This window comes from Helianthus annuus, chromosome 11, assembly GCF_002127325.2.
Source record: "Helianthus annuus cultivar XRQ/B chromosome 11, HanXRQr2.0-SUNRISE, whole genome shotgun sequence".
NCBI lineage: Eukaryota > Viridiplantae > Streptophyta > Magnoliopsida > Asterales > Asteraceae > Helianthus > Helianthus annuus.
In genome coordinates this window covers 61,281,393-61,295,146 of record NC_035443.2, presented here as the reverse complement: position 1 = coordinate 61,295,146, position 13,754 = coordinate 61,281,393, and the positions used below count along the sequence as shown (strand labels likewise).

At 39.2% G+C, this 13,754-nt stretch overlaps 1 long non-coding RNA gene across 1 annotated transcript; it reads right to left on the bottom strand.

Moving 5' to 3' along the window:
* Nucleotides 1-11,944: 11,944 nt before the first annotated feature.
* LOC110920446 lies at nucleotides 11,945-12,698 on the bottom strand. Its single transcript, XR_002581693.2, has 2 exons — nucleotides 12,594-12,698; nucleotides 11,945-12,004 (listed from the first exon to the last, which is right to left on the bottom strand). It is a non-coding gene; the product is annotated as an uncharacterized LOC110920446 (long non-coding RNA).
* Between the last annotated feature and the right edge of the window lie 1,056 nt (nucleotides 12,699-13,754).

Here is a 13,754-nt window from a genome sequence, read left to right as displayed (position 1 = left end):
GCATAGCTTGTACTAGTTACGTATGACTCAAGGTATACATAAATTTTGAAAACAAGAATGCGTGAGTATAGAAATGTAGCATATAAGCATGTTTACGTTCCAAATAGTATAAGTCCAACGTAAGCGAATCCTTCGGGTTTCGCCCGTGTACATGTGCGAATGTATAAATTTTTAAGTAAAAAGCATGAGCATAGTATAAGTTTAAATTTGAACACGCACGTGAGCATAAACACAAAACGCATGCCAGGAGTATGAGTAAAAGTATAAGCATAACGTGTATTAAAATGAGCATAAATGTGAGCACAATTTGAGCACAAACGAATGACGTGAGTATAGACACAATTCGTATAAATGAGAGTACAAACAAAAGTACGAGTACAACAGAAATCTTATAAACGCGAGTATAAATGCGAGTACGAATATAACGTAAATTGTATAAACGGGAGTATAAATGCGAGTACGAGTATAACATAAATCGTATAAATGAGAGTATAAATGCGAGTACGAGTATAACATAAATCGTGTAAATGAGAGTATTAACACGAGTACGAGTATAACATAAATTGTATATATGAGAGTATAAACACGAGTACGAGTATAACATAAATCGTATATATGAGAGTATAAACACGAGTACGAGTATAACATAAATCGTATATATGAGAGTATAAATGCGAGTACGGGTATAACATAAATCGTATAATGAGAGTATAAACACGAGTACGAGTATAACATAAATCGTATATATGAGAGTATAAATGCGAGTACGGGGGTGAATACGAGTATAAATATGAGTATAAACACAAAATGCATGAGTATGGATGTAAATGTGAAAATTAAGTGTAAAACATGAATGTTTAAGTATGAATAAAATACATGTGTATGAGTATAAGTGTAACAAAGTTGTAAAAGTGCAAATGAAAACATAACTCGTATGAATATGAATACGAACGTAGTATAGACATGAATGTAAGGACAACGTAAATGTATAATTGTGAGTGTGTGTATAAACGTAAAACGTATGAATTTTGAATCATGAGTATAACATAAATGTGTACGTGTGAACATAAGTAAAGGCATAGAATGCATAAGTATGGATGTAGGAAATAATGATTTTATTTACAGTATAAATCGAAATGCACGAGTTTATGCGCGTAAAAGATTAAAAGTTTTGAGTATGAAAGAAAAGGGGACGAGTGACGCGCGTGAGATTGTTGGGAGATATTGACTAAAACGTGTAAAATGATATGCATATATAGTTGTTTGAGCAAAACGTGAAGTTAAAATAGATTGAGTTGTCATGGAGCGTAAAATCTAGTCTGTAAATGTAAAAGGGAGTATAAATCATCCATTGACTATGTAAATTTTACTTTGTAGACGAATGGGAATGCTACTTTGGTTTTAGAAGAATTTATATAGTCGAAATTATTGGTTCCTACGAAGTTTCCTTACCCACGTGTTTTGAATTTAATTGACGTATCGAGTTAGATTTGAAAAGTCCTAGGATTTAATAAGTTTGTATCGTTTTAAATAACTTTGTATATAAATAATTTTGAAGTTTATAGATTCTTGAGAAAAAGTTGATCCCTAGAAAAGAAATTTGGTGCATGAACTTAGCGATTATTGAAAGCGTCTTTTAATAAAATGTTTTGTTGATTTTGAAAGAAGTTCTAGTAAATGGTTGAATAAAGTTTTTAATGTTTTATAGACGTGTGCAAAAATGGTTGGTTGATTCCTGATTGAAAATAAAATCCCTAGTTTAATGTTGTGAGGTGAGCGTGTTTTAATAATTATGTTGAATGCGAAATTTCGTGGGCCATGGATTTTTTTTTTTTAGCCTGACTAAGTTGATGAGTAGCATTTCGTGAAATTTCGAATGTTGATGAACAATCGTCTATGAAAAAGTTAAGAATTTCGTGTATGTGGGCTATAGGAAAATAGATGGTAAGGTAAGAAATTCCTTTATATAAGTAATGCATTTTGAAATAATTAGAGGTTTGTAATGATAAACGATTTGGACATAAACAAGATCGTATTTACATAAAAGAATCTATTAAAAGAAAGCATTGGTAACGATCACCTAGGTAAGGGAATCACCCGTAATCCGTTGGTGAGGTCGTTGTAAGATGAGAAAGGAAGCGGAGTTAATCGTCAAGGTAAGGAAATCACTCCTATCTTGATGATATGTCTTCACTCGTTGTTACAAAAGTGTAATTAAAATTAAGTGAAATTATGCGCGCTAATGATGTATAATCGTATGATGTATGCGCAAAAGTGAAATCTTAAAAATGGTTCAAAATTGACAAGAAAGAGTTTCATCATAAAAGATCGAAGATAATAAAGCGTACATCTGATAAAAGAAACTTGGATGGTTCCAAAACGGAACGTTGACTAACCAAAGTGGTCGAAAGGTCTTTTGAATCTGAGAGCATGCTTTGGCCTAATAGGTGGTATACTCTCGCCGACAAGTCGGTTAACGGTATTCACCCTTCCGGTTACTACATGCCCCAATTCAATCGAAAATTCGAGACTTGGCGAGATTTATGTAAAATCAAGGAGTGGGACTAGTCGACTAGATGCGGGTTTCACCCCTAGCTTGCCGAGTTCGTGCCCTAAGTGTGGTTGGTACTCGTTGGGTCAAAATTTAATTTCGACACGTTAACGAGGGTCCACTAGAAATTGAATTTGAAATTTGAAATTTGAAATTTCCATTAAGATGTGGATTTCACTCCTAACTTAATGGTGTAATTTCGTGCAACAAAAATGAAATCAAGCGGGATGAGAGTTGTTTACCAAATTGTGGGTTTCACGCCTATTTTGGTAAACTTGTCTCTTTTGTACAATATGAGTGTTGTCGGATTTAGATTACTCGAGTAAAATGTAAGAGGAAAAGTGTATGTTAAAGATTAGACGAACAAGTATAAACATTTCAAGAATAGCAAATAAGGAATGGAATAATGAAACAATTATTAACACATAAAAATATGTTAAGAATGACACATAAAGGGTAGAATGAGGAAACAAGTATTAGCATGTAATAAGACAAGTGTAGCATGTCATGTGTTAACAAATAAGTGACATGTATGCTTAAAAGATCAAAAGAGAATGAATAAAGACAAATGAAGTAGCACGCAATATAGTTTCAAGCAAAACACAAAAATAAAGCTCTAAAACTATAGACTAGGTTAAAGCATTCCTACTTTTCCTAATTCCCTATAGTTATGGCTCTGATACCAATCTGTCACACCCCAACCGATGGCGGAAACATCGGGATGAGACGAACAAATTGCTCAAAACAACATAACACTAATTGTGACAATATGAATTAAATCATTTTATTAAAACTAGAAAAGTAGTACAAAGTCTCAAATATTCAAACATAAATCCAAACATTAATTAATTGCTAAAATGGGTTTCTAAGTTCATCCTAGCTTGTTTTCTTGATCACTGCGTCTATCAACCTGCAATATGTATTAAAATAATGTCAACAAAAGAATGTTGGCGAGTATACAAGTTTGAATACATAGCATAATAGTTTAAGCGTTTAAACACTCATATCCAACATGAACATAATAAAATAGTTTCAGCCATACTAGTTCACGCAGTCCAAGTGATAGCCCAAGTTTCCAATGCGTTAAGTGCCTTTCCCAAAGTTTAACGGGAGGTTATATGTCTCATCCTAACAATACCCCAAAGACTAACGGGGAGGTGCATTACCCCTATAGCGCTACTATTGTTAAGGCGGAACTACACACAGGGATTAAACGTTCACATAGCACAAAATAGTCTCAAGTATCACAAGTTTCATGTTTCATGTTTAAATGGATAGAGCATGTTTCAAATAAGTTTCAAGTGTCACGTGTTTGAATATAGAATACATGTTGCATCCCAAAGTGTAAAAGGGAAAAAGGGATGGAGTATACTCACATTGGTTGCGTTTGCGGTTTCTTGTAAGTAACGCACGAGTAAGGACGGAGAATTTCCAAATGAACCAAAAAGAGTTATTATCCTAGACAAATATAAACATACTAAAATAAAAGGAGGGAAAACAATAACGTAAATTTTATCGATGTGCTCTTCTTGTTTATGCAAGGCACATTTTGTGTTTCTTAGATTCGAAGGATCCGGGTGAGGTCGGGTATTGTCACCATTCAGGAGGTTAGAAGTTTACCCGTCTATATATCATTACGTATATGTATGATCACTGCATAACCATTTGGATTATGTATCTGATTTTATATTATTCTGATTTACTTAATTAACAAAATATCCTTAATTATAATAATAATAAGGTTTATTTAATTAGAAATAAACTATTTCATTAACTGATCAAATTACTTAAAACCAAAATGGTTTAAAGAAAAGGAACAAAAAAAAAATGGTTATCTGAAACATATTTTCACCTATTGTTATTTTCTATAGAGGCATGGATTAGGTATTTAACCCACATACTTAAACCCACCAAAATATAGTTTAACAGTTAGCTTTAAAATCAATTTCAGCTCAAATAATAATTTCTTAAAGTGGTAATAACCATTTGTCTTTACCATGTATTTTATTATAAATATAAATTTATATAAGTCAATCTCTGATGTAAAATATGAAAACGAATAGAAGGAAAAAAAGAAAAGGTTCATTTAATTTATTTATTTATACAAAAAAATGGTTATCTCCTTCATGTTAGACTCAACGCACATAGATGAAAGAAGCCAAGAGGTAGATCTCATGAACAACACATAAGTGTATAATTAACAAAGAATCAAAGGTAAGGGTGTACCGAAGCAATGAAGGGTCGGATCCGACGTAAACTCCGTTTGGTTTCATTCCTCGTTTACATACGTTCATAAACGAGACTCCGTCGGGGTCTCCGTAGACTCCGGCGTCGGTACTTGTTCCGGTCTCGGCTTCATCTTGTAGGCGTAACGTTAATTGAGTGGAAAGGAGACATGCGCGAAACGTGGCCAAACAGTTAAGCCCGACGCAAACCCGGTTCCGGCGAAGGTCTCCGATGTCGACACACTGTTAAGTTTTGTCCATTCGATTTGGTTCAACTTGTTTATATAAAGAAAAGAACAAGGAGATACGAGCATATAATATTCTGGTAAAATAAAGAATTATACCGAACACGTAAAGGAATGCCGTGGGTCTCCGGTCATCTTCTCCATCCTCCGGCGGAGTCTCGAAGGTTCCGGCGACTGAAGGTTTCTGGAACTCCTAACTCCGGCAGCCGTAAATTAACAAGAGAGTGGGTGAGAGTTTTCGAAAGTGATATGAGGTAAAACAATGGAGAGCGGTTCAGTTTTATAATGTTACGAAGTCTCGTAAGGTATGGAGTAAATTTGATTGCTTTGTATGGACTGCCGACGTGGTTGATGCAAGTGCCTTTGCTTCTACCCACTTGGTGAAGTAATCGACCGCGACTATGATGAACTTAACTGCCCCCGGAGCTTCTGGAAAGGGGCCCACCATGTCTATGCCCCATTGTTGAAAAGGCCATGCGGTTGTTACTGGTACCAGCTCGTTTTTGGGGCGCATGGTTTTTGGTGCGTGCCTTTGGCAGCCACTGCATTTTCTCAACTCTTTCACGACATCGAGGTGCATCCCGGGCCAGTAGTATCCAGCATTCATTACTTTTGCCACTACCATTCGCGGCCCGGCATGGATACCACAAATGCCTTCATGTACTTCCCGGATCAGATAATTTGCGTCATCGGCATCAACACATCTTAGCAGCGGGCCGAGATATGACTTTCGATACAGTATCCCGTCTGCCATCTGATAATGTTCTGATTTGTATTGGATTTTCCGCGCCTCAGCTTTATTTTCTGGAAGTATCCCGGATTGTAAGTACAAGATTATGGGTGTCATCCAGGACGTGGTTCCTGTTTGGATGACGCTGACTTCTCTGAGTGGAACAGATGGGTTGCTCAAAACTTCTATGCGCACATCCTTTGCTAAGTGCTGGAAACTTGTCGACGCAAGCTTGCTTAAAGCATCTGCCCGCTTGTTTTCGCTGCGGTTTATGTGATGCACCTTGTAGGAATAGAAAGTTTGTAACAACGTTTTTGCCTGGTTGAGATAGAGTGCCATTATGTCGCCCTTGGCTTCGTACTGGCCGTTGATTTGGCCTGCTACTAACATGGAGTCCACATGTGCTTCGATGTGTCGGACCCCCATTTTGATCGCCAAACGCAAGCCGGCCAGAAAGGCTTCGTACTCTGCTTCATTGTTTGTGCTCTTGAAGTCTAGGCGTATGGCGTATGTGAACTCATGTTTGTCAGGGCTTACTAGCCTTAGCCCTGCGCCTGCCCCATCTTCGTTGGATGCACCATCTGTGTACAGTAGCCATGGCTCTTCTGTTTGTTTTTTCTCAGCTTTCTCCATCGCCTTGCATTCTCTGTCTTTGTCGTCTGGCACTTCTGTCATAAAATCTGCCAAGACTTGGCCCTTGATCGATGGACGTGGTCTGAAAACCACATTGTGTCCCCCTAGCTCTATTGCCCATTTGGCCAACCTTCTTGATACTTCTGGCCTTGCTAGGATATTCCCAATATTGTAGTTTGTTAGCACGTGGATGACGTGATTGGCGAAATATCTGCGCAGCCTTCTTGACGCGTGAATCAGTGCAAGGACAAGCTTTTCCATGATTGCGTATCTGGTTTCTGGGTCGGTCAAGGTTCTAGACACATAATACACAGGCGTTTGAACACCTTGACGATCAACAAGTAGTACGGCTCCGACTGCCTTGTCGGAAGCTGAGAGGTACAGGACCAAAGGTTCTCCTTTGTTTGGTGCGGTTAGAGTTGGCAGCTTGATTAGACAGTCTTTCATCTCGCGGAACGCATTTTCTGCTTCCGGAGTCCATTGGAACTGGTTTTTCTTCATGCAATTGCGCAAGGTCTTGATGAATGGGAAGGATTTTGCAGCGTGGTTAGCTAGGAACCGATTGAGTGCTGCCAATCGTCCTGCAAGCTTTTGCATGTCTTTGACGTTTGCTGGTGAAGGCATCCTTTCTATGGCCTGGACCTTTTCTGGATTTACCTTAAAACCATCCTTAGTGACTATGAAGCCCAAAAACTTTCCTTCTTCCATTCCGAATGAGCACTTTGCTGGATTCAGTTTGATGCTTACGCTTCGCAGCGTGTTGAAGGTCTTCTGGATATTTGCCAACATCGTGCTCTCCTCCTTGCTCATGATTACCAGATCATCCATGTACACTTCTATGTACTTACCGATGGCGTCACTGAATGTTTCGTTCATCAACCTTTGGTATGTTGCACCTGCATTCTTTAAGCCGAACGACATCTTGATGTAGCAGTACAACCCCGTTGGTGTGCGGAATGCGGTTTTATCTTCGTCTTGAACAGCCATCTGGACCTGGTGGTATCCTTTATAGCAATCCAGAAAACATTTCCACCGAAAAGTTGCCAAAGAATCTATTTTCTCGTCTATGTCTGGTAAAGCGTAGCAGTCGCGGGGGCATGCTTTGTTCAGATCCTTGTAGTCAACACACATTCTCCAACTACCATTCGGTTTCTTTACCATTACTGGGCTTGCTACCCATGTTTGGTACCGGACTTCCCTGATGATTCCTGCGTTTAGCAACTCTAGCACTTGTTCTTTCATGGCATCGTGTTTGATGTCGCCTAGGTGGCGTTTGGCGTGCACCACTGGCTTGGCATCTTCGGAGACGTTTAGACGGTGTTCTACTATATGCCGTGGAACACCAACCATATCAGCCGGTGTCCAGGCGAACACGCCCATGTTGTCATGCAGTAACTTCTTTAGCGCCGCGCGCGTTAGATCAGACATTGCGGGCCCCAGAGTGACTGTTTGTTCTGGGTACGCGCTATTCAATACCCATTTCTCTGCTTCTAAGCGCGGTGCGTGTTTGCTTGATTTTGCTGGCCTGATTTCGTCTGTTGCCAGCACTTCTTTGCTTGCATATATCAATGCAACGCCTGTTTCGGTCGGGAAACCTACGGCAGAATGTGGTGCGGAACAGATCATGTTGAAATCTCCTTGTGATTCTCTTCCTAGGAGGATGTCATGCCTCGAGTGTGCCGGCAGTACCATGAATGTGACTTCTTCGGTTCTTGAATTTCTCCCATCGGAAAGTAATACTGGGAATGATATTTGTCCTAGGGGAAAGACGACGTCGTTGCAGAAACCAGTTAATGGGTAGTCGACTGGCTCTAGGCGCGCCTTGTCCTCTTGGTCAAATTGATTGAAGCACTGTTCATATATGATGTCTGCAGTGCTCCCGGGATCAATAAAGATGTAATCTGTCTGGTAGTGACCGATCACCCCTGGAATGACTATTGGCCGCTTTTCTCTTGGACCTCCCCTGACAACTGGAAAAACCACTTGTTTCTCGCGCCATGAATCATCTTGCGCGCGCTTGTTGTAATGTTTTCTTGGTCGCCTTGGACCTCCTTGCACCATGTGGGTTTCTAACTTTCTGAGCTTCTTATTGTCTGGCCCTTCGTCTCTTCTTTGTATTTGGCGGTAATCGCGCTTTCCACCTTTGACTAAGTGGGTGAGCTTTCCGTCTCTTAGGGCTCTTTCGATTTCTTGCTTTAGGCTAAAGCAATCATCGGTTAAATGGCCCGTATCTTTGTGGAATTCACAGAAGAGATTTGGGTCTTGGCCCCTTTTGTTGCGCATCTGCAAGGGTGGTTTGAACTGATGGTTCTTTGTGGCTAAAACTTCAGAAGGTGTTTTGGTTAGTGGAGTCCACTGCTTTTCTCTATTTTCGCGCTTCACTTCTTTTCGATGGGCTATCTGATTGATCGTATGGCGTGCATCGTCCCGTGGGGGGCTTCTTTCTCTGTTTCCAGAAGCCCTCCAGGGTTGATTTCTGCCCCTTCTGTTGTTTCGATCGTTATGGTTGTGTGCGCGCTGACGGTGATCGTCACCGGTCAGTTGCCTGTCTGTCTGCGCAATAGTCTTGGCTGCTTCAATGAAGGTTTCCCAGTCTTTGGGTCCTCCATCTCGCCCTTTGATTCTTTTAACCAGATCGTCGCACTTGACCGCTCGCATGAAGTGTGCGCGCATCATTTTCTCTGGTATGTCTCCGATCTCTAGACATTCTTTGTTGTACCTTGTAATGAAATCTTCTACGCTTTCATAGTCTTTTCTCCATATGTTCAGACAATCACCCGGATCTCTGGCTTGTCTTCGCTGCTGAGAGAAGTGTGCTAGGAACTTCTCTCGGAAATCGACCCATGATTTGATTTTGCCAGCCGGTAAGTTGTCGAACCAAATGCGCGCCGCGCCAACGAATGTCTGAGCAAACAGGTGGCACCATGTTGGTAAGTTCCATCCGCCTGTTGCTCCTGCACCTTTAAACACCTGGAGGTGATCGTCTGGGTCCGTCAACCCGTTGTATTTACCCACGTTGTGTGGTAATTTTGTTTTGTCGATGGCCGCGCACGTGATTTCTCGAATGAATTTTGAATTTTCAGCCATGTCCTCAGGACGATAGCTCAAGGTGTAATCATGCTCTGCTTTGGGGTTATACCCCGCGCGCTTGGTTGGTTTGTATGCTTCGTGTTCCGGAGGAAGTCTGCTAAACACTGTGGATTCCCCCTTGTAAGTTGGGTCGTCTTCCTCCTCTTCCCATTCCGTATTCATGTTGCGCGCGCCCAAACGGGTTTGGATCGGTCTTCGTTGTAGATTGGAGGTTTGAACGAAGTTGCTCTCTGTTTCAGCATAAGTATCGCGCGTGTCTTGTACGTTGGGTCTTCTTACATTTTGCACTGTTCCTCTTTCTGGTCGTAAGTTCCACGCGTTTGTCTGCTGAGCCGTGTGTGTACTCAGAGACCTTGGTTGTGGAGTTACGAATGCTGATTGGTTAGCCTGTGCTTGGAGCAAGGCTTGTTGTGCGCTGAGCTGCGTATAAACGAGGTTTATGGACGCCATTTGTTCGGCATACCAGGAAGCCAGAGTTTTTCCCTCGGGTAGCCCTAAAAGTGCAGAGTAGCTGAGTTGTGCTTGTTCCGATGGAGCAGAAGGGCCTGCTCCATGGCTTACAGTCTGCATCGGCGGAGGTGTTTGGTGTAATATCCCCGTTGGAGATTGGAGAGCAGCTCCGTTTGTGGTTTGAGTGATGATTCTTGCTGGTGTTTGGAAGATGGGTCCAGTTGTGGTTTGGCTAACAGCCCTGGACGCACTTCCAAAAATGGATGGAAACTCGTTGTTCAGCTGACCCTCTTGGATGGTCTCGTTCCTTTGACCCCGTTGGACGTGTGCCGTGTCCGAAACGAGTTCAAAGGAAGAAACTTCTCCGTCAGCTGGGTGTGAATGATTTTGGTCTGCCATTTTCACGAGTGTTTTTTAGAAGAGAAAAAGAGGTGAGAGTGGTCTTGCAAAAAAGCGGATGGCGCCAATGTTGAAACAATGGTTAACACAAGGATAACCAAGAGGGTCGTTTCACTTATGGGTTCAACCTCTTCTCTTGCTCGTATCGGTGGCCTGAGATCTGCAAAACAGTAAACACCGTTAGTCTCGTTAAGAGGGGGGAAGGGGGTTTTCCCTCTTAACCAGGCTCCGGCGTGAGAATAAGTACTGCTCTGAGAGGAATAAAACAGTGTGTGTATAGAGTGAGTAAAGAGAGCCAAGATCCTGAACCTGAATGATGAAGGGTCCTATTTATAGCCGGAGGGTGAAGAAGGAGGAAGCAGCTGTGCCAGCTGTGGGCGCGCGCCAGCTGTCCGACCAAGGGGAATATCCTCTTGGTCTGCTCTGTCGCGAAGGGTGTAGTGGTACACGTGGCGTCCTTGCATTTGCCTGTGCTGGGTACCTCGTACTGGTCATGTCAGCCCTGCTCCCTGGATTGTCGCGGGCCTACGTGGCCTTCTGTTGATGGTGACACGTGTTGTCCTTTATGTCGGGCAAGGCATCTTTGATGCCAGCTGTGAATCGCCCAGATGTCTTCTGGATGCTTCTAGAATGTTCTGGTGACGTGGATGCCTTGTGTGCACAAAAGTGGTGTGGTCCCTGCCATGTAGGCAGGGAATTGAGACCATACCTCTTCAGTGTTGGATGCGAAATAAAAAAAAGAAAAGGGATCAATCACCATGATTCATCGAGAGTAATCAGGAAGAAGGATAGGGAAAATGATTGTTGTTTTCTATCCTCAAGAAGTTAGGAAAGGAAGAAAAAGGGAAACGCAGAAGTCGTGTCTTAATGCCGAACAAATCAGTAATGAATGAAAAAGGAAATGGACAGACATAATCTCGCTGGCAACCTGTTTGGCGGCAAATTGAAAAAAAAAGAAAGACAGCTGTTTGTATATTTAACCAATGTGTTTAATAAATAGGTTCAAAACCCATAGCTACAAGTTTATTTTCTTTATTTTTTTTTGGCGGTTGACAAGAATTACCAACTAATTGTAAATTTAATTAGTTTAATTATTTAAACAAATAAATATATAAATAACCATGATTATAACGAATTAAATTAGGATAAAAATCTTTCGACCATTATTCATTTTGCGAAAAATTTCGTTGGTTCAAGATTAGGATTCGAATTTCAAAACGGGTCGGATTTCGGGAACCCATTTTTACGGATGTTACAGGACAACAACAACGCAAAATATATTTTCTTAATAATATCTATCAAACAATATATATAACACATTCAGTTAGTCACCTTCAGTGCGTCACATTCAGTAGTTCAATGCGTAGTCAGTTCACATTCAGTGCGTCACATAATCACATTCAGTAGTTCACATTCAGTTTTTCAGCGCGTCACCTTTCGGTGCGACACAATCAGTAGTTCAATGCATCATAATCAGTATTTGCTAAAACAATATAACTATATATTTAAATATAATAGCAGAAAATCTTGAAGATCACCAAAGCATACAGTAACAAATCTAAATTTCCAACTACGAGGTAGTGGAAATCTAAATCCGTACACATATATGAGGAGGGGTCCGTACCTTAAGCGATGAACACAAAGCTAAGATATTAGATTGCATCAAAACGATCACGGAATCCTACAATATAACATCGTTATTATCTTATTTTCAAATCATGATAATTCTGTTTGGTGCATTCGTTAGTTTGTTTACAAAGGTTTCAAAATTCATGTTTAACTATAATAAAAATATACTATGTTTACATATTATATAATAATTTAAATAAGTTCTAAAATATAATAATATGTATTGTAAAATCTTAACCGATAACTTCTAATTTTGGCAATATCAATCTTATTCACTTAATTCATAATTATTACTATATCATAAAAGAATTATATTATACATTTATTAATACTCAATAATAATATGCCTTTTTTTTATGACTGCCCAGCCGGAATGTGAAGCCATTCTGGATGGGCATCGTCAAAGAGGAATGCACCGTTCAAAAAAAAATATGCCTTTTTTTTTCTTTATTATGATCAATCTAAATAATTTAGATCCTATTTATATGTATATATATCTTAAAATGAATTTAATATTAAACTATAAGAAAATTTTAAATTAGCGATGTTTACTTACAATTCTTTGTATTTTTTTTATAACTTTCTTTTGCCTTATCATAAAATAATAAATGGATGAACCAAAACTAAATCATGCAAATTACCTTCATCATTTTCTTCAATAGAGACTCGGATGTTGATATTGTTTATTTGTTTTAGTAGGAAAGATAAAAGAAATATTGAAATGGAAAAATAGGTTTTTAGGGTATACAGAGTTAAAGCTAATATCTCTATTTTATACTTGATTTCTTTGGTGAACAAGGTATATTAGTTGACAGGTGGTAAGTTTTAATTCCATGACTCATTCTTTCTTTCATATATCACCTCCACGTTTCAAGGAATGATAAATTCATGTTTATCTCTAAAATAATAATTCTTAGTAAACTTACAAATTATAATAAAGATATTCAATTCTCATATACGTTTAACAATTTATTTTAAAAATATGATATTTGTAAGTAATTATTTATTTTATGCAACATATATAAGTCTCGATAGTTTTGCTATGTCACACCCCGACCACGTAAAACATCAAATCGTGGCGGAAACGTCGGGGAGTGTTGTAACAGAATTATTGTTCCACAACCATGGTAATTAAAATAATATTTTATTCATCACCCAAGGGTGGAATACATTGTTCAAAACAAGAACCTACATGCTACATTGTCTTAAAACTACTGAAATAAAGAGTACATAACGTAATTAAACTAAGTCTAGCTCTGTTTTATGTCACTAAGGCCCGAGTCCACCCTAGCGTGTCACGATCGTCATATGCATTAGCTCCTGAAACACATGTGAAAATAGGTACGTCAGCATAAAAATGCCTGTGAGATACATAGGTTTTGTGGAAATAGGATTCATGACTTAAGTTTAAGAAAAGATGTTTAATAAAAGTTAGTCATGAACCTTGTAAAATATTTTGTTTTGTAAATCATTTGAAAAGCGATAATATCAGATGATATGTATAAATAAAGAACAAAGTATGGTTAAATGAATAACCAAGTGAGAATAAGTTGTATAAAAATAAACTGTTTTGTAAAACAAAGTCTTGTGAATAATATGTTATTTGTGTAAAATGTACAAGTCCAAATTGAATGATTTAAATAACGCTATGACATGTAATACAATACAAGCACTTATATATAGGAAGTACCAGCGGCGTATCCACCATGCTTGTATCATACTACACACATATCGTTACTTAAGTCATTAAACAAACCACCAATGTACAAAGTCCATGTTTAAACCAACCATCAAATGTTCTT